Source organism: Cavia porcellus, unplaced genomic scaffold, assembly GCF_034190915.1.
Source record: "Cavia porcellus strain 051 isolate PalLab524CR breed Dunkin Hartley unplaced genomic scaffold, mCavPor4.1 scaffold_6, whole genome shotgun sequence".
In the NCBI taxonomy this organism is placed as follows: Eukaryota; Metazoa; Chordata; class Mammalia; order Rodentia; family Caviidae; genus Cavia; species Cavia porcellus.
The window spans coordinates 18,479,720-18,505,878 of NW_026947489.1; the positions used below are offsets into that span (position 1 = coordinate 18,479,720).

General features: G+C 37.7%; 1 protein-coding gene across 3 annotated transcripts in view; it reads left to right on the forward strand.

The window, feature by feature from the left end:
- Agbl1 (AGBL carboxypeptidase 1) overlaps nt 1-26,159 on the forward strand; it is a 775,775-nt gene that overhangs the window by 17,073 nt on the left and 732,543 nt on the right. The gene's annotated exons all lie outside the window — the stretch shown is intronic.

Genomic DNA, 26,159 nt, shown 5'->3' on the forward strand with positions numbered 1-26,159 from the left:
AATCCACTGATGAGCTCATAGCTGAATATGCTGTCAGGAGGTGGGTACTGGTAGGAAGAGATACACCCCTGGGGTGTGCCTTTGGAGGGTATATCCTCAGTTTCTTCCTTTACTTAGTTTTCTGGCTGCCATCACTTGGACAACTTTTTCTAACATGTCCTTCTACAATGCTAGTTCTGTTTTGGGAGACAGCTGCCCAGGGGCTGAATTTTCCAAACCCATGAACCAAATTAAACCTCTCCTCCTTTAAGTTCTGGGTGTTGGGTATTTTGCTTCGGAAAGCTGATACATAATGGATAGGAATGAGATCAATTTTTTCCTAAATGTTAGTCATTTGCATGTTTTTTTTTGTCTTTTTAGATCAACTATACTACTGTTATTTAATATTTTTTTAGTAAACTTATTTATTTTAATTTTTTTGAGGTGGAACTTTGTAAAGATGTAGGTATAGCAATAGCATTTAGCACAAATAGGAAGTAGCAACAAAAATACATGTAATGTAAAAAATGTAATGTTATTAATATCTAGCTAGATACTGTGGCTTATAGAGTCTCTGAGCCTTGAGCCTACTCTGTTTTCTAAAAAGATTAGCAAATATTATGGAAGTATGATATAGAAAATATAATAATAATAAAAACTTGAACAGTCATTTCTCAAGAGAAGAATAAACATTTTACTGACAATAAACATTTTTCTCTATGTGATCCAGTGATATTTAATGTTGTGTTTCCTGTGGCATCTAAATCCAGGTCATATAGTCTCTGAAGAAGGTTCTGACCTTTCAAGAAAAGATTGGATTATGTAATCTTGAGGGTAAAATGCTATGATTCCATGATTCTGTCCTTATGTAACAGAAGTGTTGGGGAGAAGATATGGTATGATATTTATCTACATATAAGATACGTATTTGGTCATGTACCTATTAGTTTGAGTATTAGTCAGAAAAGTGAGGATCTAAATTTATCAGATGGGGTTTGTTATGGATTAAGAACTGGTGGTCAACTTAACTCCAGCTGGATTACATCAGCATGGCACTGAGCGAAGATGCTCTACTTGAGGAAAGTTGCCAGCATAAATAGGTGGAGAAGGAGAAGGAGATGGAGGTTGTTGAGACGTTGAGGCATTAATGCATTGTCGCATTGAGGCATTGTGGGTTCTCCTGAGTTGCTGTTTGAGCCGTTGGTTCTCCTGGAGAATCTTTGGTTCACACATCAAGCATTGCTTCCTGGCTCTGGAGGGGAAGACGTGTGCTGTTTGGTCTCCAGGATGGGCTTGTCACTCTGGCTTCCGGACACGTACCCGACTGTGCTTGTCTTGGGAGGAGCTGGGGCCTCTGTGTTGCTGAGGATGGCTGTGGTGCCTTTCAGGACAGCCCTGGTCTTTGTTGTGAGTGTGACTTCTCGGCTCCAGCATAGAATCCTCATCCCACCAGCACAGCTCTTTCACCCCTCTGGCATGGACTTTCTGGCTTCCACCACTGACCTTTGGGCCTTCCTGGCACGGATCCACAAAAGAGACTGGTGTGAGTCCTTCTCAAGGGCTCTATACCTCCAGTTGGACTCGCGGGAGGCATTGTTATGAGCTCTGGGTTTTTATTGGGACTCATGTGGGACGCTGCTGTGGGATTTAGGCCCTTGACTAAATATTCTATGTCTTTGGTGTTGCGGATAGATTTCCTACATTTCCTTGTGTTAACTCCCAGTGGCCATTATAAAAATAATATTATAAACTCCATGTCCTGATTCTAATTGTTTGCCACAAAACCCCTAACTGCAACAGGGTTTCATATTTGAAATAAGTCATGATGACTAACAAAGAGAATCCAGCATTTTAATTCTCTCAATCTCCCTGGAGGATGGAGCATTTCACAGCAGGCAAACATTCAGTCTGGTCCAAAGGGCATGGACCAGAGGTCATGGTCTTGGCTGGTCCAAACAGCATGCTCTATGACGGTGATGGGTGAAACTTAGAGACTTGAGCGCCCAAACTGCAACCCCAACCCACTTACTTACTGCAAAATGCCATCACTGCAATTAAACCTGAATACTGAGGTTTTAGTTTAGGAAAAAAAACCTCAAACACTTGGCTCATGTGCTGACAAAGCGGGCTTTGTGTGCCCACTGTGGCACCCGTGTTGTAGGTCAACCACCACTGCTCTATGATCTCATCAGTGCAAGTCCACCAGTGTCCTGTCAGATGTCTTTTCCTTGCTGAAAAGAGATTAATGCATGAATCCTGAGACATCCAGCATTAATAGGAGGGATCTAGAAAATTCTCCTTTCTTCCTGTGCTCTTCCTAGGGACATTAGACCCTGTTCTGATTCATCTGAACCTATTGGCTTTATTCTATTGCCTTTCTCTCTGTATGTGGGTCATAATCAGGAACAGAGCTTTATTCCCTTCCTTTCTGTTTTGTTATTTAAAGAAATGAACAGATAACATTTACAACATGATATCTTCAAGTATACCGACACTGTGGAACAGTTGATATAACTAATTAACAAATGTGTCACCTCACAGTTATTTTTATGACAAAAGCACAGTGTTATTGTTGTGCCTTATCATGTGACAAGAATACAGTGTTATTGTTCTTTAAAGTCTTCTGGTTGTACACTAGATATTCTGAAGTTTACTTGTCCTATTTTTTTTTTTTTTTTTGCATATGGGGGATCGAACTCATGACCTTGCACTCGCCAGGCAGGTGCTTACACCACTGAGCTAAATCCCTAGCCTCCTCCTGTCTAATTGTAATTGTGTATTCTCTGATCTATCAATCTACTCAGACCCAACTACCTCAGTCTTTGATAAATATCATTACAATCTCTGCTTGTTTGAGGTCAACATATTTTAGATTCCATATGTAAGTGGAACTGTATTGCTTGCTTTTCTGTGCCAGAATTATTTATTGAAATAATGTCTTTCAGTTTCACCCATGTTTCTACAAATGACAGAACTTCACTTTTTATGGCCAGATAATATTCATATATATCACATTTTTGAAATCCATTTATTCATTCATTAGTGAACCCTCACTTTGATTCTGTATCTTGGCTATTGTGAATAATGAAATGGACTTGGAAATGCTTATGTCTCTTTGATATCTGATTTAATTTCTTTGATATGTACTCAGGTGTGATATTGTTGGACTATAAAGTAATTCTACATAAAACTTCTTGAGAAAGTTCCGTGTTGTTTTTGATAGTGGTCTTACTAATTTACTCTTCCATCAGTAGTGTGTGCATTTCCTTTTTCTCCTCATTCTCTTACAATTTCATTATCTTTTATATTTTGGATAGTTGCACTGATTAGTTTTTATGTGGTCGGGACAACGTATCTGACACCCACGATTTAAAGGAAGAGGGGCTTATGTTAACTCAAAGCTTCAGAGATCTCAGTATGTGGTTGGCTGGCTCCATGGCAGAGTCATCATAGCAGAAGGACATGGTGAACAAAGCAATTCATTTCATAGTGTTTGGGAACAGAACAGCAGGCAGGAAGGACCTCAGATAGCAGATGCACTTCCCAGGATCATGCTCCCCAGATATACCCAGACATACTCAGAATTGTGCTTTACTGATCTCTCAAGCCAATGAAATTGACAACTAAGAGTAACTATCGCAATAGGGACAAGGTGACATCTAATTTGGTTTGGTTAGTGACAGTAAGAATTTTTCATATTTTGTTGGCCATGTGCGTATATTCTTTTGAGAAATGTCCATTGAAGCCTTGTCTATTTTCAATTTTGTTTTGCTGTTGTTTGAGTTTGTTACATAGTTTAGATATTAACCCCTTGTTAAATCTGTGAGGGGAGTTTTGTGTCTTCTCTAGAACTTCAGCTCCATTTCAAACTTCAGTAGGGTTATTATTTCTGATTCATTGTTCAGCAACAATAACAGATACTGCAAACCGGTCTCAGCATCTTTGAATCCTCCAGTGTTAGGACTCTTATTAGCATGGCATTTCCTGCTAAGTTCACTTAATCTAAGTAAGCAGAAAATGACTGGAATTCTACGTCAGTACCAACTTACCTCCATTAGTAATTAGAATGACACATACAAATTGCTGTCCTTGTGCAGGGCAAATATGTGCTGTCACCTACATTGGACTACCACCCTTAATTCAGTTATGTCTGTAATTTGGATATTCCTGAGGAATTTGTGTCCTGGGGCAAAACCCACTATCATAAAACTGACTTCTGTTAGTATACACAAAGTGATGATAATGTCAATTTAGTAACAGAGAAAGAAAAGGATGAGAAGAAAGAGGATGTACAGAGAGAGGAGGGGAAAAGGGAGGGCAGGAGGAGGAACAGCTCTTTATTGAGTGTTTGCCATGTTCTCAGTCCTATGCAGCTTTTCACAGGGCCAAGGTTAATCTATGTGATGAGTGGATCCTCAGGTTTAAAGCTCGGGTGGAATTAAAAGTTAGCGTCTCTTATTTTCTTCTTTACTCATCCAGCTTCAGTTCTTCTCTGTGGCTCTTGCATCTTTTCTTAGTGTACAGTTTTTGAGGTCAAGTCAACAAGTCTGAAAACAAGTTAGTGTTGCAAGTATAGTTTTATTTGGTGTCCTTAAAATCACACGGACTATCTACTGCTGTGCTAGCATTTATAGAGTGGCTGCTGTTCCAGGTCTCCGTCTGATCATAACGTACCTGAGAATCACTTTTCTCTTTGCATCTAAATGTCTGCTCCTCATACTATTGTTTAATTCTGTAAATGGCACAGAGACAGAATTTATATGAACAATAATGTTCCAATTAATGTGTGTTCCATTGGATGGAACCAGTGTTCAGTTCCATTTGTCAAGAGCTTGGATATGCAGAGAAAATAGGATGGGTCAACATCCAGTGAAATTGGTGCTTATGTTACCTGTGCTTGTTCTTGTAAGATTTGATTCATAAAATGGTTGTAAAGAAAGTTAAATTCCCTCATCATTCATAACAGGAATGCATTTATATGTACCATGGTGCCTATGGTCAGAGCAGTTTCCATATACGGTATGCTGAAAATGTATGATAAAAGGTTCTAGTATAATGCAGATCTTTGAACCTACCTGGCACCTGATCATATATAGGAAACCTGCATCTGATTCTGGAATAATACATTCTCTTTCACTTCAGTCCAATGGTAGTCAACCGGAGGCAAGTCTGTCTCTTAAGGGGCATTTGCCAATATCCAGAGATGACTTTGATTATCTCAGTTTTAGAGTATTCAATTGCCTAACTGTTCTACTGCTTGACACTCTTATGCTGCTAAATGTTCTACAGTATCAAGACCACTTTCCCTCAGTAAGGAATTAGCCAGTCTAAAAGGTCAGTAGGCTCAAGGTGGAGAGCTCTGCTGCTGCTACAGTTTGAGTCTTATTTGTCCCTAAGGGTTCACAAGCTGGAACTGGTCTGCAGTGTAGTGGTATTGAAGTATGGGGAGACCTGTGAATGGTGGAGTCTACAAGGAGGTGACTGGAGCTTGTCATCCTTTTATTTCAGGAGCTGGGGTAGGTCTCACGGAAGTGAATGAGTTCTGAGACAGTAGGCTGTTGAATAAGACCTTGGTGCTTTTGACTGTGTTGAATTTTCTCTTTCCAGTTGGCCTCTCTTAAACACACTCCCACTAGGTCATGGTGTCCATCATGAGGTCCTACCAGAAAGCAATTCTGGTGCTATGATCTTGGATTTCCAAAACTGTGAATTAAATAAACCACTTTTCCTTACAAAGTTCCTAATCTTATTTTGTTATAGCAATAAAAAATGAACTAAGATACCTGTTCCACTCAGTCAACTCTTTCTCTATTTTGCTATCCTGGATTGCATTTAAATGGCATGATACATGATAGCGGGGTATAATTTTGTCCAAATACTGTAACAGTTTCTCTGAGAAAGACAGAGATGCTTTACTTGCTAATTCCTGGAGCTGGTCGTAGGAGAGTCACTCTCCAGGCTCTCAGGACAAACATTGTCTCTCCAGAGCAGTCTTTTCTCACTCCCTGCTGGCAGTGTGCTGTTGAGCCCTGAGAACCAATTGACAGTGATCAATGTGATTTGCTTTGATGTATTCCTGAAACTAGAGGAATTTTGGAACTATGTGAGTGACACATGCCTGGAGGCAAAGAGTATTATAATTCACAAAGGGGAGAAGGAGACCAATTAGAGTTGATTAAAAACAAAACACTGTGGGAAGCATTCGGGGCCCCAAATCAATCAGCAAGCTGATGCATGCACACTGGGATCCAGAAATGCCAAAAATGAAGATGGACCCAACAGCCTGTCTTTTACAAGAGCATGGGGGATCAGAGAGCAAGGTGAAAGAGGAGAGTTTTACAAACAAGTATGCTTCTCTATAATTCTATCTTGCTCTTATTATTTCTGCCACACAGCTAATGACGGTAGAGTTTAATTTTATTTTGCAGTGGCTAAACTTTGGCTTTAACCCCAGAGAGAGATTCCAGTCCTGCTTCTACCACATACAAACTACATGCTTTTGGAAAAATTGCTTAGCTTCTGTTAATTTCTGTGACCTCATTTGCAAAATGAAGAAATGGCATTTACCTGTTGTGCAGTTGTGAATGTGGTGGCGCAGCCTTGGCACATACTGGAAGCTTGACACCTGTTTGCCTGTCCCTTTCCCTCACCGTGGCTGGAGCAAAGTCAAATCTCCCCAAGCTACTGAAGCGCTGAACTTTTCAGAACAGCTTTCTTAGAAGCATTGTGAAAGTTCTTCAGATTGCAAGCTGTACTCTGAAATTCATTGATGATGGGCTTTTGACCTCTCACATTTTGCACATTCTGTCCTTTTTCTTCATTGGTAGTCTCAGTGAGTGGAGAAATGGGAAGACAGAGGATGGCAAACACTTGATATAATTCTATTCTGTGGGTTGAGATCAAGAATCTCTAGGATCAGACTGGCTGCTTTTTTCCTGTCTTGGGACACTTCAAAGCCTTGTGGGTCCAATATAGTAGCACCTCATCCTGTGTAACTCATTTCTTTAGGAAGATCAGTTGTCTTGAAGTAGAGTTGAGAAGCATGGGAAGAGCCCAAACTGTTGCTGTGCTGTAAAATATGTAGTAGTGTTAAAGAGAGCCCTGCACTACAGAACCAGGATAGTGGTATGTAATTAAACAGGCTTTAAATCTAATTTTCAAGCCAGTTATCTCACTGGGATCAGAAGGTTAAAGTCCTGGGTAAACACTAGATATAACTCCTTTAACAAAAGCAAGGACTGGCAACTCTGCCTGAGCAAAGGCCTTAAATTTAAACATTGGCCATAATGTTATTGTTCATAATGATAAGCACTCATTCTTTCTAAGGATGGTGAATGATTTTGATTCTTTTTTTTAAGGTGATGTGGAAGTTTCTCTTAAAAACTATTATCTATCTATCTATTTCTATCTATCTACATCTGTATACTTAAAGATAGTTTTATTGCTCGAGAACATCAGCTAGGCTCATCTTTGAGGAATGATTTAGTGCTCCAGCATGTAGAAGAGGTGAGTGATCCCATCTATGTATCCTTAACCTAGGAAACCAGGGCTCTGATGCTTATTAACTTGCTTTATGTTGATACATGTATGTGCATCCATTTCCCTTCTGGTAAAATGAAAATTCATGGAGTTTAAGAGAGATGATTTGAAGTGCTCAGAGCTCTTTTGCTAACAAAAAGCAGGAACATGTTGAAGTGAGAATACCATAGTTGGGGGTCCATCTTTTTTGATTAAAGATATTCTGGCTATAATAGGATTGCATGAGAGAATAAAATAAAATGAAAAGGGGTCGTTTACAGCTTACCAGTACACTTAGTAGGTATCCATTTAATGTTACTATTGATATATGAGATTGTAAAAATGATAGCCAGAGGTGGACCTGGGTTTTTTAGTGCCTGAAGCTTATATACCTCAGAATAGTCTTTCAGGAAGAGAACACAGAACAAAAAATGAACAAACAAACAAAAGCCTTAAGTACAAATTTATCTAGCGTAAGAAACCTTTGAAAAGTCATGGTTTCTTAAAAGCTAACAAATACCACAAACTTCACAAAATCAGAAAAAATGATGTATTTTTAAATTGACTTCCTGGCATTTCTTTATAAGGCTTTTTTTCATATCTACTTTAGTTGAATATTCTTTGATTATCCTATTCATGTGACATTTTATAATGCCATTTTCTATAGAGACTGTAAGGATAATTCAACCTCGCCTGCAGCATAGTTGGTCAAAATTTGTTGTTTGCTATTGGTAATTAAATGAAAATTCCTTCCATCTTTATAACTTATTTTTGAGTAATGTCAGGTAAACATTTAGAATGATTGTCAAATTTGAGAAAACTTCAATCTGCTTGGTTTTAAAAGAACTTTGGAAGAACATTTCCTTGATCAGGCTTAGGGTTTTTTTGTTTGCCCATGTCTCATGCTGGAACCTGTAGATATGTTCACAGAACAGAACCTCCATGTTAGGATTCTGGGGCGGGGGGCAGGGCAGATCCCCACAGGTGCAAATACTCCTGGTAGCCACTGTTGCAAATGATGAGGAGCAAGTGTTCTTCTGCACTAAACTTCCTGCAAGTTATAGAAACAAATTTTGCTCAATTCAGGTTAAATAAATCTTCCACTCAACTCTAATGTCACCCAAACAGGAGTCTTAGGTATGGTTAAAACACGTTCCTCTTGCAAGTTATATAAAACCATATGTTATGTAAACGTGTTTTTAAAAAGAAAACCCATAGGATTGAGGGGCTTCGAGCCTTATTTAAGATACTTGAGATGAATGGAGCCTCTACTTCCAATGGTAACAGATAACACTGAGGGGAGAATTAGTAGGTTTGGGTTAGTCATTTGTTCAGGAACCAGCAGTTTGACCTAAGGTTAGCCATTTATTTTTTTGTGGAACTGTATTTCTCATCTTCAGAAGTTTGAACTTGGGAATGTGTGAGGTTCTCTTGTTACCTACAGCAGTGTGTGGTTTCAAGAACTGGTCAGTGTTGATGGGGAAAGGCAGGAAAACCAGTCATTATCCCATCAGGGACTGTCCCTTATCCAGGAGAGGATTGCTAAGAAAACAAACTGCGTTTTCCCAACAGAGCCAACCTGTGAAAACTGCACACTGAGTATTGCTATAGCTGCAGACTGTGACAGGCCTGTCTTTTATTTTCCCAGGAGCGAGACTGAGCAGTGAGCCGAGCTGTCTGAGTGACTTACCCAGACATTCTTCTTATGAAAACGATCAGGCCAAGTGGAGAGTTGCTTTAGGGGCAGCAGAGCTCAGATAGACTCCCTAGCTGGTCCTGAATAGGCCTTGACTCCCATTTTTGAGAACCCCAAGGAGACAAATCAGCATGTGTATTTAGGAGAATTCCCTCTGCATCTTTTGGTCTTTATGTAATTCTTTTCCTTCACTGCATACACTGGAAGTGCACAAAAGGTAGATAGAGACTGATTGTTCCTGGGTACTTGCGCTTTGACTCCTACGCTGGGAAAATCCTGGGGAAATTCAAAGTTCTGGGGTGTGCGTGTGTGCATGTCTATGAGTGTGTGTGTGTTTGTATATGTGTACATAGATATGCTGCATATGCAACCAAGAATAAATGAATCTTCTGGGACAGTTTCTAGAGAGCAAATGTCTTCTGAGGATTTATGGGCATTTTTGGATGTGGCAGTCAAGATAAAGATGTGGAAACCTTTTTTATTTCTGAGCCCAGAGGCTGACACACAGGTGAGGAACAAGCATTGTTAAATTCAGAGCCTCATGGTGACTGGCTGTGGCCAGAGTTTTTTTTTTTTTTTTTTTTTTTTTTTTAGTATGGGTGAGATAGAAGTACACGGAAAGAAATAAACATTTGAATTATTTTCAAAACCCAGAAGTTTCTGGGAGATCAAGTTGGGCAAGGCCCTGTGTTCAGGGCAGAAGTCATGCTCTCCATGTGTGTAGGCTGTAAAGACTGACAGCAAGGTATGGGTGTTTATACCATTCCAGATCATGTTCTTTGCATTTACCCATATAGATGCATGCTTAAGCAAGCAAGCAAACAAACACAAAATGGGCATGTGAGAAATGCATTTTGTACATTTAATAATACGTTATGAATATCTATTTACATTAATAAAAATGTTCTACAACATCATCATCACTGATGATTGAATATTACTCCATTGTGTTACAGCAATTTGTTTAATCTTAGACATTTAGAGTGTTTTCAATTTCTCACAATTAGCAACAGTGATGAAGTGATAAAGATCCTTGCAAAGAGATGTTTGTCTCCATCTCTAGGGAATAATTGCTGTAGAATTGCTGTGTCAAAGGGTCTGTACATTTTAAAGGCTTTTGATTAAGTATTTCTAAATTGCCCATCCAGAAAAGTTGCAGCAATTTATGCTCTCTTCACCGGTGTAGGAGAATGCACATTTCCTCTTATTTTCCCCAGGGCTGAATTTTATCGTGATTTGAAATCTTTGCCCATTTAACAGAGGAAAGGTGGTAATTCATTATAACTTGCACTTATTTGATTACTAATGTGCTTGAACATTTTTTATAAGCCTATTACCCATTTACACTTATGTTTTTATAAATTGCCTATTCATTTCTTCTTTTTTTGCCTATTCATTTATTTTGGGCAAGGGAATATTTAGGAAATTTTCCTGGAACATGCTAGGATCAGATTTTCAAATATTCTTTTTGTTTTTATCCTTCAAAAACATGTCTTCTGTTGGCCAAATTTAGAAGCAATCTAAAAGGAGAGAACAGTATTATGTTAGCAAAAGGTAATGTATCCGCAGGAGGGCAGGGGCAGATTTTAGGCTTCTTGCCTCAAGTCCTAGTTTTGGTCTTAGAGTTGCCCCTGAGGCTTCTCAGTTTTTGTTAAAGGCTCTCGAGTACTTTATAGTACTTTTTTGTACAAAGTTTACCGAAGGTTGCATTATAGATCTGATATTGAAGAACCTATATTTTAATGTCCTATCCCATGTTTTAATCTTTAAGAGGCAAAGAGAGTTTCTTTCTCAGCTTTTTAACATCCTGTGTACCTGACATGTATTTTGTCCATATCAGTGGACACAGAAGTAATGTCATTGTCACTTCCCAGACATGCCATTGTGTTACGAGATAATTTTGAGTCTTTTACCCTGTCCAGGCTTGCTAGCTAGTCTAAGAAAAATGACTGAACTTTTCAGTCCTCATTTTCCATGCCCCAAAGAAAAATCGTATCTGTTTATAAGGTACTGCTTGTCACACTGGCTCTTTGAAAATTTAGAGAATAATTGAAGAGCCAAGAAACAATTAAGAGCATTCTCTATATGTCATTAACTACATTTAAAAGAAAAATGTGTGAGTTACGCTGACATTTCAAGAACTATATTTGCTAATAACTGAGGCTTCACAAACTGAAATTATTTACAACTTGGTTGGAATAGAAATCTAATAACTATTTCTAGTCTTGAACAATCCAATTAAGGAATTCTTTATATATAATATGTTTGCCATTTTCCCTCTTGAAATATTACAATGATGCTGTTTTAAATCTTCAACTGGCTGTGTGATGATGGATCCATGTCTTTAGCTTTGAGCTCATTGGGGTAGTGGCTTTGTACTATGCCTTGGAAGGGGTCCGGAAGAAGGAGCTTGAAGGTACCATTTTCAACAAAATTGGTAGACTGTAGTCTCAGTCTTTCACCCCATGCAGCTTGGGTGTATTGTCAGCAGGGGACACTTCTGATGCCGATTCAGTGTAACTAGAGCCCTGCATTTGTGAAAAGTAATAGAAATTTAATTTCTTATGGCCCTAATGTTGACGACCCCAGATGACTTAGACATCTTTCTTCCCTATGGGAGTTCCATTCCAAAGCTTAACCTGTGAAACATAGAGAAGTCTGGGGGATTCTGGAAAGGCTTTTTCTTTTCATCACTGCCACAGTGAGCTTCACGCCCCTGAATCTTGTTGAAGCTGTACACATTGCTGGGTTAGTCATTCCATGTTATGGAGCATGGCCAGCTAGCTAAACAACTTTTGTGCTAGCTGAGTTTGTTACAAATGACAACTCACACCATACGCAGTCACATCAGAACTGTTTAAATACATGCCAACTCTTGTTCTGTCACTTATGCATACCATTGCTGAGACCCTTAAGCATGTCTATTTCACAGTAAATTTATTACCAGAAACTCAAGTCTACACATTTGGGATTTGTTTGCTTACAACTGGGCAAACTATTTACTTTGGTGAAAAGGAAACAAAAACACAACTTTATTTAAATCGAGTTCTAAGGAGATGGAGAGTTTCATTTGACTCAGATCATCATTTTACCATTTCCAGGGAGGCAAGGGTCTATTTTTATAGCAAGGAGGATGAGGAATGGGGAATTCCAATGAGATAATAGACATCTCTGGGATTGCTTTAGCTCTTTCTGCCCAGCCTTGTGTGTGGAAAGAAAATTGTGCTCCAGTCTCCTGGGACCATCAGATGTGTTTTCTGTCCCTTTCATCTCGCCTGAGGAGAGGACAGGATGGCATTTGTGCTCAAAGCATGGAAGTTCAGAAAAACTGTTTGTTTCTAAAATATAGATAACTTTCATTGTGTCATGCCAGTTACACATTTACTTGGAACCTAATTCTAATGCGAGCTACAACTATGACTTGAGCTTTCAATTAATTTGGGTCTTTTGTTGGAATATTTTTTATTGATTTTCATGATATGCCTTAATGTGACAAGAGTAGGAAAACTGTGATTGTTTGGAACTACTTGTTCACCATTGGGTGACAGATAAATGGTCCCTGCACATCAGACAAGAAAGACCTGATGTCACATCTCAATTGCTAAAAAATAGCTACTGCTATCTCAAAATGACATAGTGAGAGTTCTTCGGTTTTCCTAAAGGAAGCTTTCTTGAAGGATGCTGAAGCCATTGTGTGACTGGTCGTGTGCCATCCGTCTTGCTGCTGACCCCTTGATCCAGGTGGGCGCCATGAAGTCACAGTGGCAAATCGAGATTGTGAAGATGTACTTTTCACAGTGGTTTCTACACCTGGCAGTGTAGATCTGCCTGTTAGACATAGTGCCACTAGGTTGTGCTAGAGTATAAACATAGCACAGATATGCATCTCCTGGTAAATTTTCACTTTATTGGCTATTTCTTTCATTCTTTCTTATTTTTAAAACCATAAATCATTTCTCTGTGGCTTGGAAGGATATATCAGAAACATCACAGGGATCACTGTTCTTTGAGGCAAAGGACCTTTGAGTGACACTATTGTGATTTTGTAAAAGACCTGAAGCAGTGATAAACTGAAAATTATTTATACTTCTGCTTAGATAACACTTAGTCACCTCCCAACATTCAGTCCCTGGAGTGACGATCACTGCTTCCCTCTCCAGCTCCTCAGTTTCTGCCTTTCGATCCTGAACAGCTTGAGGCTATAGCTTGGATTCCTGTCTCATTTCTTCTCTGGACACTCTTCCTAGGCATCTTTCTCTGTTGCATACTTTTTACATACCATGGAGCAGTGATGCCCCATCTGTTATCTCTAACCCTATTTTTCTTCCACAAAACTCTAAACTCATTTATTCAGGATGACCAAATATTCCTGCGTTGTGGAACCATTCTGATTTATACCTGCTGTCTTATTGTCATTTTAATAACATCTCATTTCTCTTTTGAAAGGTTTTAGTTTGGTCAATATGCCTCGGACAATTTGACAGCTTCAGTTGAATGTATTTGAGGAATTCCAACTGGAAATTAAGCTCTTGATTTGCTACCTGTTTCTTTTCTTTCTTCCCAGTTAAAAGCATCAACATCCACGTTATATAATGCACTTATTCAGGAATTGATTTTATATTATTTTATTTCTCTTAGTTGTCAATTAATAAATCTTGGGGGCTCTATATTTAAAATACATTTCAAATCTACCTAATTTTATGTTTTCTACTACAATCCTAGTCCAAGCCACAATCATCTTTTATTTGAATATATCTTTAAAATTTCCTCTCTGTATATAGTAATCAGGTTGTTACTTAAATCAGATCTTCTCTCTTTTGTACCTGAAATCCTCTTACTGACGGGAAAGCAAATATTTGAGAACAATAATAGAATTAGCTATACTACTAAAATGAACAAAGAACCTAAATTTATTGAGTGTCATTGTGCTGTTACTTTCATAGGTTCTCTCATTTAATTTAAACTTCACTTCTGTCTTATGAGTAGTATTCTACATTATTCCAACTCAAACAAAACAAAAACCAGTGACCAACAAACAACAACAAAAAAGCAAGGCTCATAAAAATGAAAGTACTTTGCTTGTGAAGCTAGTGTTAGAATTTGATTTGAATCTTAATTTTCTCTAGCACTAAATCTCACTAAATGTTTGTTTTCCCTAGTCATTTTGTTGGTGTGATGGTTAATTTATGTGTCAATTTAAGAGACACTCAGAAGCTGGTTAAGCACAGTTTCTAAGTACATTGTTGAGAGTGTCTCTCTGAACGAGATTAACATTTGGATTACTCAGTAGGCTGAGGAAGGCAGATTCACCTTCTCCAATGTGAGTGGACATTGTGCAACCTGCTCAGGCCCTAAACTGAACAAAAAGTCAGAGGAAGGTGAGTTCATTCTTCTTCTCCATCTGGGACACTGAGCTTCTGGTTTGGCTTTTGGACTCTGGGAATGATAGCTGTGCAGCTCCTCCAACCCATGCCCTCTGTTCTCAAGCTTTCATATTCAACCAGAAAATATGCCATCAGTTCTCATGGCTCTTGGACCTCCACACCTAGATCGAGTTGGGCTGCTGGATTCCTTTTTTCTCTAGGTTGCATGTGGCAAATCGTGGAACTTCTTGGTCTTTAAAGATCACGAGCCAATTCCCACAATCACATAATTCTTTGTCTGTCTCTTTCTATATATATATTTATACATCTATCTATGTATCTATGTATCTATGTATCTATCTATCTATCTAGATGTATAGATATCTAGCCATCTATCTGTATATATCTATCTATGTCTATATATAGATAGATGTATAGATCTAGATATATAGATGCAGATGTTCAGATGTTGGTTTTGATTCTCTGGAGAACCCTAATAGTTGGCAACATGTGATCCTTCTTCCTTTAATGTCAGCAACACTTTCTTGTAGGTTTTTGTGTTACTTGGATCATTTGCTTAATGAGTTGTCAATTGTCATCATTACAGTCTTACTGAAGACAGTCCCTGTGACTATACTGATTAGAATTATGTGGCAATGGAAAGTGAATTGTTTCTCACTTGAAGAAATCTGGAGGTACATCATCCTAGGATCCCACAGTTGGGGTCTGGCCGTCCGTCAGGTCTGATGCTGTGATGCACAGTTGCCTTTTAGAATATCACTGTTTGTTCCAACACAGCGTCTAGGAATCTACAAAAGCTGATCGTTGCTGAGGAAGGAGAGCAAGCAGCAGTCTTTACTGTAGTGACCGGCTTTGTTTTCCTTTATTTTCTATTATTTGAGTATTTTTGTTCTAGTGGGAGTTTGAATATATAAAGAATGAGGCATAGAATAAGACTGACTTGGCATCACATATACATAGTTATAATTTCCAGTTTTATCTGTGATGAACTTTGTTGAGCGATGAGCTAGATACTTTGCACAATCATTTCCCTTGAATCTCTCTGCTTTGCCCCCAATGTAGACATTATTTCTATTTTACCAGTGGGAAAGCTAAGAGTCAGAATACGTTTTAATACATATCAAACGATGTGTACTATATAATGATTAAACAACATGGCCCACAGAGATGTTAGAACTTTTGTTTTTATTTGCTTACTTTTTATTTGTTTTTTTAAAAAAGAAAAACAAGAAAGGATAGAAATGGTTCAGAATTTCAAAAAAATAGGAAATTAACAGTAATTAATATATTGCGTATTGTTATCTTAGAGGTAATTGCTCAGGTGATAAGATTTAGGCACAAAAATGATCACTCAGACAGTGAAAGCACAAACTGTTCTTTTGGATGAACTAATGGAGATTAATAGTATAGCTATGTATCTTGTACATCCATCCATACATACATACATACATACATACATACATACATGTATACCTGTATACAGATAATGTTTTCCCTTATTTTCTCCTTCCCCCTTTGCCAGTTCTTTCCTTTTGAGCACTTTCTTTCCCTTTCATTATCACAACATCTGTTGTACATTTTGGATCTTATTACTCTTTCACATTTTTAAAAATTGATTTTATTTTAATTCAAAATTTCCTTCCTTTCACATGAGATACATAGTATTGCATTTTTTTCCTTTACCAAAGTTTTCACAGACAATACAAGCTTCATGAGATCAGAGATGATAGGAGAATGGCATAGGGCATTAAAAAGTTATACACAACATTCAAATTCATCCCAAGAACCCTTTGATTTGGTGGGTCTGGAAGGGCCTAGGCATTTGTAATTTGGAAAGTTGATGTGTGGTCTCCATGGGTCAACTTCTGGCACAAGAATAGCTTTTTAGAAATACTCTGCTGTTCTTAATCTAGTATCTTCTTTTTGGATTGAAAAGTCTATGTCTGTGTTTACGCTGTCATACTAAACAGCCATCTCTGAATTTTTTGTAACAGTGACATTGTTATTACTCTCCCCGGGGAATGCTAAGATAATTATTATTCTGAAAAATTCTTAAGAACTTTCTCAGGATCTGGCTCTCACCTTTTTCTGGGTGGGCTCAGTTGCATTTTTAAGGTATCACTGGGACTTGTAGGACCAGCTCTTCCTAGGGGTGCTAAGAAGTTATGGTTATTTTGCCTTTTATAAAGCTGATGGGGAGAATGAAGAGGAAAACAAAAGAGCCCAAACCAGCAGGTTGGATTTCAAAGAACAAAAATAATATTCCAGGCGTAACTCCTCTATGTTTGTGCTCACAAAAGGCTCTCTTTGCAAGAACTCCGTGGCTCCGCGTACACTGTTGCCCCTCTGCAAATCAGCACTAATGACAACATTATAATTATGCTTCAGAAACAAAGGCAATGAGAAGTTGCATCTTAAATATGCTTTATTTGGTTGCTCTAGGAGAACTGTTTTGAATTCAGCATTGAAGAATAGATGCTCTCCAACAAATACGTATAAAAATATATCCATCACAACCTAAAGCCCAGCATTTAATTTTTGTCATATCCATTATGAATGAGATGCATCCCTGGAGGGCTGGACATTAAACATGGTGATAGGGCAGGAAATGAGATTTCTCTTGGATTCTGCTCACAGTGCAGTGAAGCAGGGGTATGGAGGCCTAACTAAAGCTTTTGGTTGGGGGTGGATAGAAAGCAAATGTTTACTAACTGTGACCCCTTAAGGTCTTGTGTACTTAGTATTAAGCAACTGTGCTACAAAAATGGTGAGTCTCTTAGTGTTGGCATAATAGCAACTACAAGTTTTAGCACCCTCTATATTTGCCAGGCAAGATACTGTGACATTTTAGTCATGGCATCTGGGTTTCACAGGGAGATTATGAGATGAATATGGTGTAACAATCGAAGACTGTCTGAAAAAGTGTATAAAAGTTACAAAGCCAGTAAGTGACAGAACCAAGAACTGAACTTACGTGGTCCAGGGTCCTTGCTCTTATCCCTGTCTCTAGCTGTCACCACATCTTTGATAAAGGTTCATTTGACTGAAAGTAACAGAAGCTCATTCCTGGATTCCAGAAAACCCAATTTAGACCACATTCTGGATTCAATAAAATTAATGTAACTCAACCCGAGTTTACACATAAAAAAGATCTTATTATGGAGGTAGAGATGCTTCTTGCTACACCATAAAGTGGGTCTGTATCTCCTAAATTAAGTGACGTGCAGGTAGGACTGATGGAGATTTTATCATTGCTTTCCTGTTTATCTCGGTTCACTTTTTCTTCTTGCTACAGAGGAGTTTCTTTTGCTCCCTCTGTCAACTCTCCCCGTATAGTGCAACATGTGTTTCTCGGTTTAGTATGATGCAGTCAGGCACTTAGAGAGAGACACTAGCTTCAACAATCCTAAGAAGTGAAGACACAGCTTAAACAAGCTTTCCATCTCTGTATGCATCAGTGGGAGCCATGGAGCAGTTATATGGCTGCACCCACCCACAGTGGCCAGGTTAGAGAAGACTTTATCCACAGCCTATTCTCAGCATCAGTTCTAAACATCCATTAATTATTGTCAACTCAACTAGACTTTCTTTCATTCATGTATATATTTTTTCATTCATCCATGTATCCATTCAGTTACTTATTTTTCATTCAGCATACTGAGCAGAAGGTATTAGGCCTTAAATATAGAGTCCTTCCTATTACTTACAAAGTAAGTTTAAATTCCCTATCAGGATTATCTTTTGCTTCCTCTGCATATCCTTGGGACTCTTGGAAACCTGTGATGCTTCTTCACCTTGTTTATTTGATGAATGAACATTTCCTAGATTTTTATAGATTTTTTTATGTTTATTTTTTTATTTTAAAGATAGTAAAATCCAACAAAACAAGACAGAACAAAGTCAATCAAAACAATGCAACAAAACTGCTACAGAACTTCAAAGCAGGATACCAGGAAAACAACAATCGTTATCATAGCATACCTTGTTACCTTCACAATAGTTGTCCATTCCATCAGGTATAGCAAAATCAAACCAAAAACAGAACACTGTAAAACCAATCAAAACAGAATGTTGAATAAAATAAAACAGTTAATCAGAACAAAGCAAAACAATGAAAACAACTTAGGCATTTATTTGCTTTATGAACCTTAGTTGCTACCAACTCATCCTGTCCTCCGAACCATCAGGTTGCTTATGGGGTGGGAAGACAGGGGTGGGGACATATGGATGGTGTTTGATTCTCAGCCTGCGTGCTGGTAGGCTCTCTGATGTGCTATATGACTTTTCTCTCCCTGGAACCCATGCGGCTTGCACAGCTTACCAGGAAGGCTGGCTAGTTGATTTCTTGGTCGGTACCCCAAATCCCGGCATGGTTGATTCTTGGGAGATGCTGACTTTCCTCTCCCTGGAACCCATGCAAGCTAGGATGGCTTACCAGGAAGTCTGGGTAGTTGATTTCTTCTATTTTGAATCTAAAATTTTCTTTTAAAGAGAAAAATTCGAAGCATGATAATTAGAGCATAACAATGGTTAATACATTGTATTTTGTTATCTTTAAATTAGTTACTCAGAGTATAAGATACCTGCATTTAATTGTCCAAACAATATTAGCACAAATCTTTCTTTTCCAATGAATGATGAGAAGTCAGTAGTATAATTATCTTAACTATCTTTTATATATAAATAATAATATATACATACATTATTTCTTTCAGCTTCTCAAACTAGGGGAAATATGATGTTTATACATGTGAATGTGATTTATTTCACTTATAAGCATGGTCTCTAGTTATATCCATTTACTTATAAAAGTCTCAAGTTTATCTTTCTTTCTGGTTGAGTGATGTCCCACTGCATAAAAATACCACATCTTTTTTATTCATTCTTCAGTTGATGGGCAGTTAGGTTATTTCCAAGATTTAGCTATTGGAAATTATGCTACTGTAAACACATATATCACTCTAGTATTGATATAAGGGAATTAAATTCAAGAACTACTATATGTCTGGTATGAGTTTGTGTTGTCTAAAATTGAAGAATAAATTTTAGGAACAATGGAGGTTGAGAGCAGAAATATTTATTGAGAAAAAGAAAGCTTCTGTCTGAGAAAGAGAGACAGACAGATGGGGTCCTGAGTAGGTTACCAAAGATTCTGTCTTTTCTAGGGATTTTTATAGAGTAAGATGATGAAGTGAGGTGGGTCTAAGGTGGGGAAAATTGGGAACTAGCAAAGCATATGGGCATGAGGCGGGACAGAACTATGATCAGCCAATCAGATTAATTTTCAGGTTGAACTGACCAAATTAGTGGTAAATGGGGAAGCGAGTCATGTAGTAAGTGGGTATTCTTATGCAGTGACTCTTCGTGTAGGGGGTTGGAATGGTGACTCCTGGCTTCTCAAATTGATCCATACCTAATCTCTAATGTTTATATTTAGGATGTGGTTACATTTGTTTTGCCTTCTGTCTTGAGATCTGGCCTACAGCAACAGGTGTGTGTCTCCTCCAAGATCACAAGACGTTCGGTTTTCTGTGCTGGCTTCCTTGAAGTGCCTAGCCCTGTCTGACTGCCTATAATATTTTTAACTAGCTCAGCTGCCTGAAACAGTATGATGTTTTAAATTCTTTTTGAGAAGGTACCCAGAAGGGGAATAGCTGGGTCAAATGGGACCTCCAATCCTAGTTTATTGAGGAATCTCCACATTGTTTTCCAGAGTGGTTGTACCAGTCTGTACTCCGACCAGTTTTGGAGAAGAGTTCCTTTTTCCTCCATTCTCCCTCTAGCATTTGATTGATTTCTTGAAAATAGTCTTTCTGGGGTGAGGTAGAATCACAGTGTTGTTTTAATTTGTATTTCTCCAATGACCAGTGATGTTGAACATTTTTTTTTCACATACTTATTTGCTGCTTGTATTTCTGCATCTGAGAAATGTGTATTCATCTCAGATGCCCATCTTTGGATTGGGTCTTTAAATTTGAGAGGTCAGATTTTTTTTGAGTTTCTTTAAATGTTCTTGATAGTAATCTTTTGTCCGAAGAACAACTGGCAGACATTTTTCCCCCCACATTATGGATTTTCTCTTCACCCTGTTGGTGGTTTCTCTTGCTGTCGCTGTGCAAAACCTTTTTAATAAGGTGAGATCCCAATTGTTGAGTCTTTGTGATAGTTCCTGTGTCATTGGGGTTTTGTTCAGAAAGTCTTCGCTTATGCCAGTATCTTTTACTTATTCTATCTACCAGTATATATATATATATATATATATATATTTTTTTTTTTTTTTTTTTTTTTTTTTTTTTTTTTGAATGGGTATTGAACTTACAACCTAGCACTCGCCAGGCAGGTGTTTATGCTGCTGAGCTAAATCCCCTTTCCAGCAGATTTAAAAACATTTTCTGGATTTAAAGCAAAGTTTCAGTATTCTGTTCCCAACTTCTTTTGTGTAACTCCCTCCTTGTCCCCAGAGCAAACATAAATGACTCTTCCCTGATGTCCCCATCGACCTCAGGGAGTCTATTTTCAAGATGGCCATTAACTTACAGGGTACCTAATGTGTCAGTGAGGAAAAGGTGTCCCTCCTAGAGGCACTTTGGAAATGCTGGAAAAATGGAAGTATGCATATCTACACTTTCTGTAATGATGGATGCACCCTCTTACACCTGGCGTCCTGAACAGAACACAAACTTAGTTAATGTGTGCAGTGCTCTATGACAGAGCCGGCATCTGTCTGTATAGCTGCCTTTAAGTTATAAGAACGAATTCTATCTTGCTAATTGTGCTTTCTTACTGTTTAGTAGGACTCTCGTTACATTTTTGGTTGTCAATAAATGGTTGTTGGAGCAATAAAAAATGAGGGAAATACATGGCAAGAATGTTAATTTCTGTAGATATAACTTGTGTATACATGCGTTCCTACACGAAGGACGTTAGAAGCTTTTGAGCTGATGTATTTCCCACTATCCACCCTACACTTACGTTCTTATTTGATTTTATGAGTTTTTGTTATAGACATCTATGGCCATTTTGGAAAAATTAGAAAATTAAATAAGTAAAAATAACTTGTAATCCCACTTCTCAGGAGTGACAACTAGTAACATGTACTTGGCCAGATATTTTGTATGCAAAAAATGTACGTTTATGTGGGTTATTTTAAAAGCAAATTTGATTTCTTCTTAGATAGTGGTTAGGCAAGTATATACATTTATAAATTATGAAGAAATAGCTGGGATTAAAAAGAACATTGTTTAAGATTAGAGTTTCAAACAGTGATGCGAGCCGCTCTGGGAGATACTGAGTTCTATGGATATATTAATAAAACGATTACAAGATTCCTTATTTGCAGGTTATATGGGTGGATTTTGCATATGACATAGTCAGATTAGAGAATTAAAGTCTGAAATTCTGATCCATTTGGGGAATTCTCATGAATTCTGAGGGAGCCCTTGTTTGCAAATGCATCTGCTATGTTCAGGAATCTGAGGTGTTTTTCGGTCCTTCATGGAGCCTGAAACTCAGTGGCATCTTCTCAGAGATTAATCTTTGGATGCACTCTTAGACTTACACTTTTCAGGTTGACAGATGAGTTTTCATTCCACAATGTGTTACAGTTAAATGATGCCTAATGTAGTCATTGTGCAATTAGCATTAAATTAGTTATGGGATAAAATGAAGCAAATTTGGCTTTTTGAAAATGAGGACATTCATACAAGGCCAAACTTGAGGGGAAGAAAGCCAAAGAACATTTCAACTCAAAAAGCAACTTGCTTTGCAAAAGGAAGTTGGAAAATTACAACCCATCACACCCAATTAGTGCATACATTTGTGTTAGAATGCATTCTCTTCTTCCAAGGAACTGTTTCCAAGTTCCTTCCCCTTCACCACTCAGCAGCCAGAATCCACTGCTGCTGGCAAAACAGTCATTGGAATGATATGATATTGTCCATTTCCTGACATGGTTGCAGGAGGTACTGACAGATTGAGTTTTGTACAGCCTCCTGTCCCAAGCAAAGAAATGGGCAAATCATTGTGAAAAATAGAATGGAAGAGACCATAGATACTCTCATGAAAGCTGAATGCAATGAACATATTTCTCTCTCAAACTCTGATGGTTCAAAAATTGCTTTCAAGAATATAAAAAATATACATAGATATAACTTCCATGAAGAGGTAGAGCGTATTTCTATTCTTTCTTTCTAGGGGCAGGCTAGATTTAGTGACTTGCTTCTAGAAAACAGTAAGATAGGAAAAAATAGGTAGTTCACACTGAAGAAACATAGGAAACATCGCTTAACCCAAAAAATAAACCAGGTGAGAGCATCACTGAAAACATATGGTTATTGTGTACCTGTGGCACATGATAGCAAGAATTCAACATTTCTTAAAACCCATAATCCTAAATAATATGGGAAACAAGATCAGATAAACTCAGAGTGGGAGCTATTTTATAGGATATCTTCAAAACTATGAAGGCCACGAAAAGAAAATGAGTAAGAAACTGTCACAGACCAGAGGAGACTAAGGAGACATAAGAACTGCATGCAATAGGTACCTGGATGGGACACTGGGATAGAATGAGGACAGTAGCTGAAAAGCCGGTGAAGCCTAAGGAAGTCTAGTCTGGAGCTTAGTTAACCATAATGCAGCAATGCCAGTTTCTCAGCTTCTTAAGCAATTTGTTTTTTCAGTACTAGGAGTTGGAGCCAGGATTTCATGCAAGCATTCTGCCACTGAGCTACAACTCCAGCTCTAGCTTCCTAACTTTAACAAATGCACCAGGCTATTGAAAGATTTATCAATGGGAAAATAGGGTGATGGATGTATAGAAACTTTCTGTGCTATCATTGCAACTTTTCTGTCAAATTGAAATGTAAAAATTCACTCCAAAATTTCAATGACTCTTTTTTCTCTGCAAATTTATCTTCTACTTTCTTAAATGGACTTGGACCATGCCTCTAATATGGACCCATCAGATGATTTCAAGGAAACCGGGTTTTTGAATATATTTCTTCAGAGTAAATGGTCATTTGTCATCAAATACTTGACAATTGACCATGGTGACAAAATCAGAAGAGGATCATAATGCTTAACCTAGTTATGTATAAAGTTACTTATAAGAGTCTATATAATGGCATGGCAAAATAATTACTCATGGTAGATGGGCGTAAAATTGATTGATGCTAAAATGGTAGACTTTACTTTGTGGAAGAATTAATAAAAGGTGCTTTAGAACTAACTTTGCCAAGCATCCCTCAAAGTGCAATGCAGCCTTTGTATGTCTCTGATTGATGGCTCTCTGCTTCTGCTTATCTGGCCAACTCATATTTGGCAGATGAGAGGGAATTTTGGTTTTCAGTCATGATGAATCTGTGTTGTATTTACATGGTTGGTTGACTGTTGTAAAGAAGCTGAGAATCAAAACTTAAGACAGAGCCAGAAATAATTCATAAAATTTTTGAAAGAGGTTTTCACCCTGAAATTGCTATAACCATGGTTTACCAAAAGAACTGTTTCTTCTACGTGAAAAGAACCTCTTACTTCCTCACTGTCTATCTCTATTAACTGTATTCCTATAATGAAGTCTTTCAAATTAGATTTTAATTTCCTTTCACACCTCTCCTTGAATGCCCATTAACCATCCTCTTATACTGAATAAGTTTGGACTGACTGTGATAACTTGTCAATATGTTAGTGTCCCTTTTGGCTTATTCTGTGGCTGTGTTGAGAATTCCCATACAGATGGCATCTTTAAAGTCCCCCTGATATATGGCTCAGTGTATTAATGATTATCAAATAATTTAAACAAACAACTAAATGCATGGGTAAAAGGTCAAATAAAAAAAACTGCTGTCAAGCAGTTGTGACTCTCCATGATTATGCTCTTTGGTAAATTTCTCACCTCATCCTTCTTCTATTTAGGCAAATAAATGCCACCAAGTATTGGTGTTGCATCCATATCTTGAGATTAATTGAAAAGACCAAAGTCAAAAGCAACTTCTAGCATCTAGAAATGTACTTGATAAGATAAAGCTGAATTGCAGAAAGGAGAAATGAAACAAATTTGTCTCCTTCAGTGGGAGCACTGAACTGAGAGCTTATTGAATACCTGCTTAGTCCTTGGACTTCATCCCTGACAATGAGATGAGAGTTGCCTGATGTCCTCTTTATGGGTTAGGTGATCCTACACCATTGCAGACACTTTTCTGGACTATTAAAATTGTGGTTTAACTGGCTAATTGCCAAACATTCAGGGCTTAGTTGCTGAATCTTTTAATAGACTACTTTCCTTCCTGAGTCCTGTTACAACCTGTGACCCTGAAGACTTGATTCACTGTGAAACTACTGCTTAGGCCCTGTGACCCTCTTTCTTTCTGTCATGATTATCATTTATTTCACCCCATAATTCTCATTTATTTTATAACCCAGCCTGATGACGTTGATTTTGTGGAATTCTCTCTTTTGGGGGTGTAGTCTATAGAGAAGACAAAATACAGTAGTTTTTACTTAGTATTATCTGTATATAAGAAGAGCTTACTCTTATCTGCTCTCCCTCCTTCATGAAATATAGTCTGTGTGTTTGAATAACATGGTATGAAACTGTCTACAACCAAGAGAAATCTAATGGTGTCCCTGATAGAGTTCTAGATATAATGTTCACATTATCAAAGTGTTATCTGGCATATTCATAAATAGATGGTAGAGTCTATGTGAGGGTTTTGGTGAAAGACAAGACTTCTCTGGGACACTGTTTTATAAAACATTCTCATCCATACAGGTTACCTACTCATGTTAAATTTTGAACACTTCATTCACTAAAGAAAGAATCATTGAGACCTATAATAAATATACAGATGAGAAATATATCTAATTTTTTGGTGCTTGGATGATTTTGATGTAAAGGTATAAGGCATTTAGAAAGATGATTAGATGTTTATTTCACAAACCATTTTCCATTCAGCTATTTTACCATAGGTATAATTAATATAACAAATCTTGCAACAATTGTCACTGAAGCTGGCCACACAGCACTGAGATTCCACTGAGCTGCCTCCTCAGCTTGGCATATTTGACCTTAGCAATTTAGATAGTGTTTATGAAAGAACTCACAAGAATAGAAATGCTTTGTGTTTTCAATGGTGGTCATAAATTGTTTGATAAGCTGATGCTTTCCTGCTACTATTTGAGGTTTTATACATAATATTTTGCTTTTTATTGATATTGAGGGCTTTGTTCTTCTTGAAAAGTGTGACCAATAGTAGAAACAATCTCTCATGAACCAAGAGCTTCCTCATGTAGGAAACAAAGTGGGAAATTATCTTTTTTTTTTAAAGAAAAAAGAAAACAAAACAGTAAAAGGGTACAAGTAATACAGAATTTCAAAAAAAATAAACAATAAAAAATCACTAGTTAATAGATTACATATTGTCATCTTAGAAATAGTTGATCAAGTTACAAAATTAAGCATACAAAGTGGACATTCAAACAGTGAGACTGCAAATACTTGTGTCCAATGATCCAACAAAAACTTAGTAATATGGTCATCTATCTTACACACCTAAACATACTTGCAGTTGTGTCCTTTAGAGCAC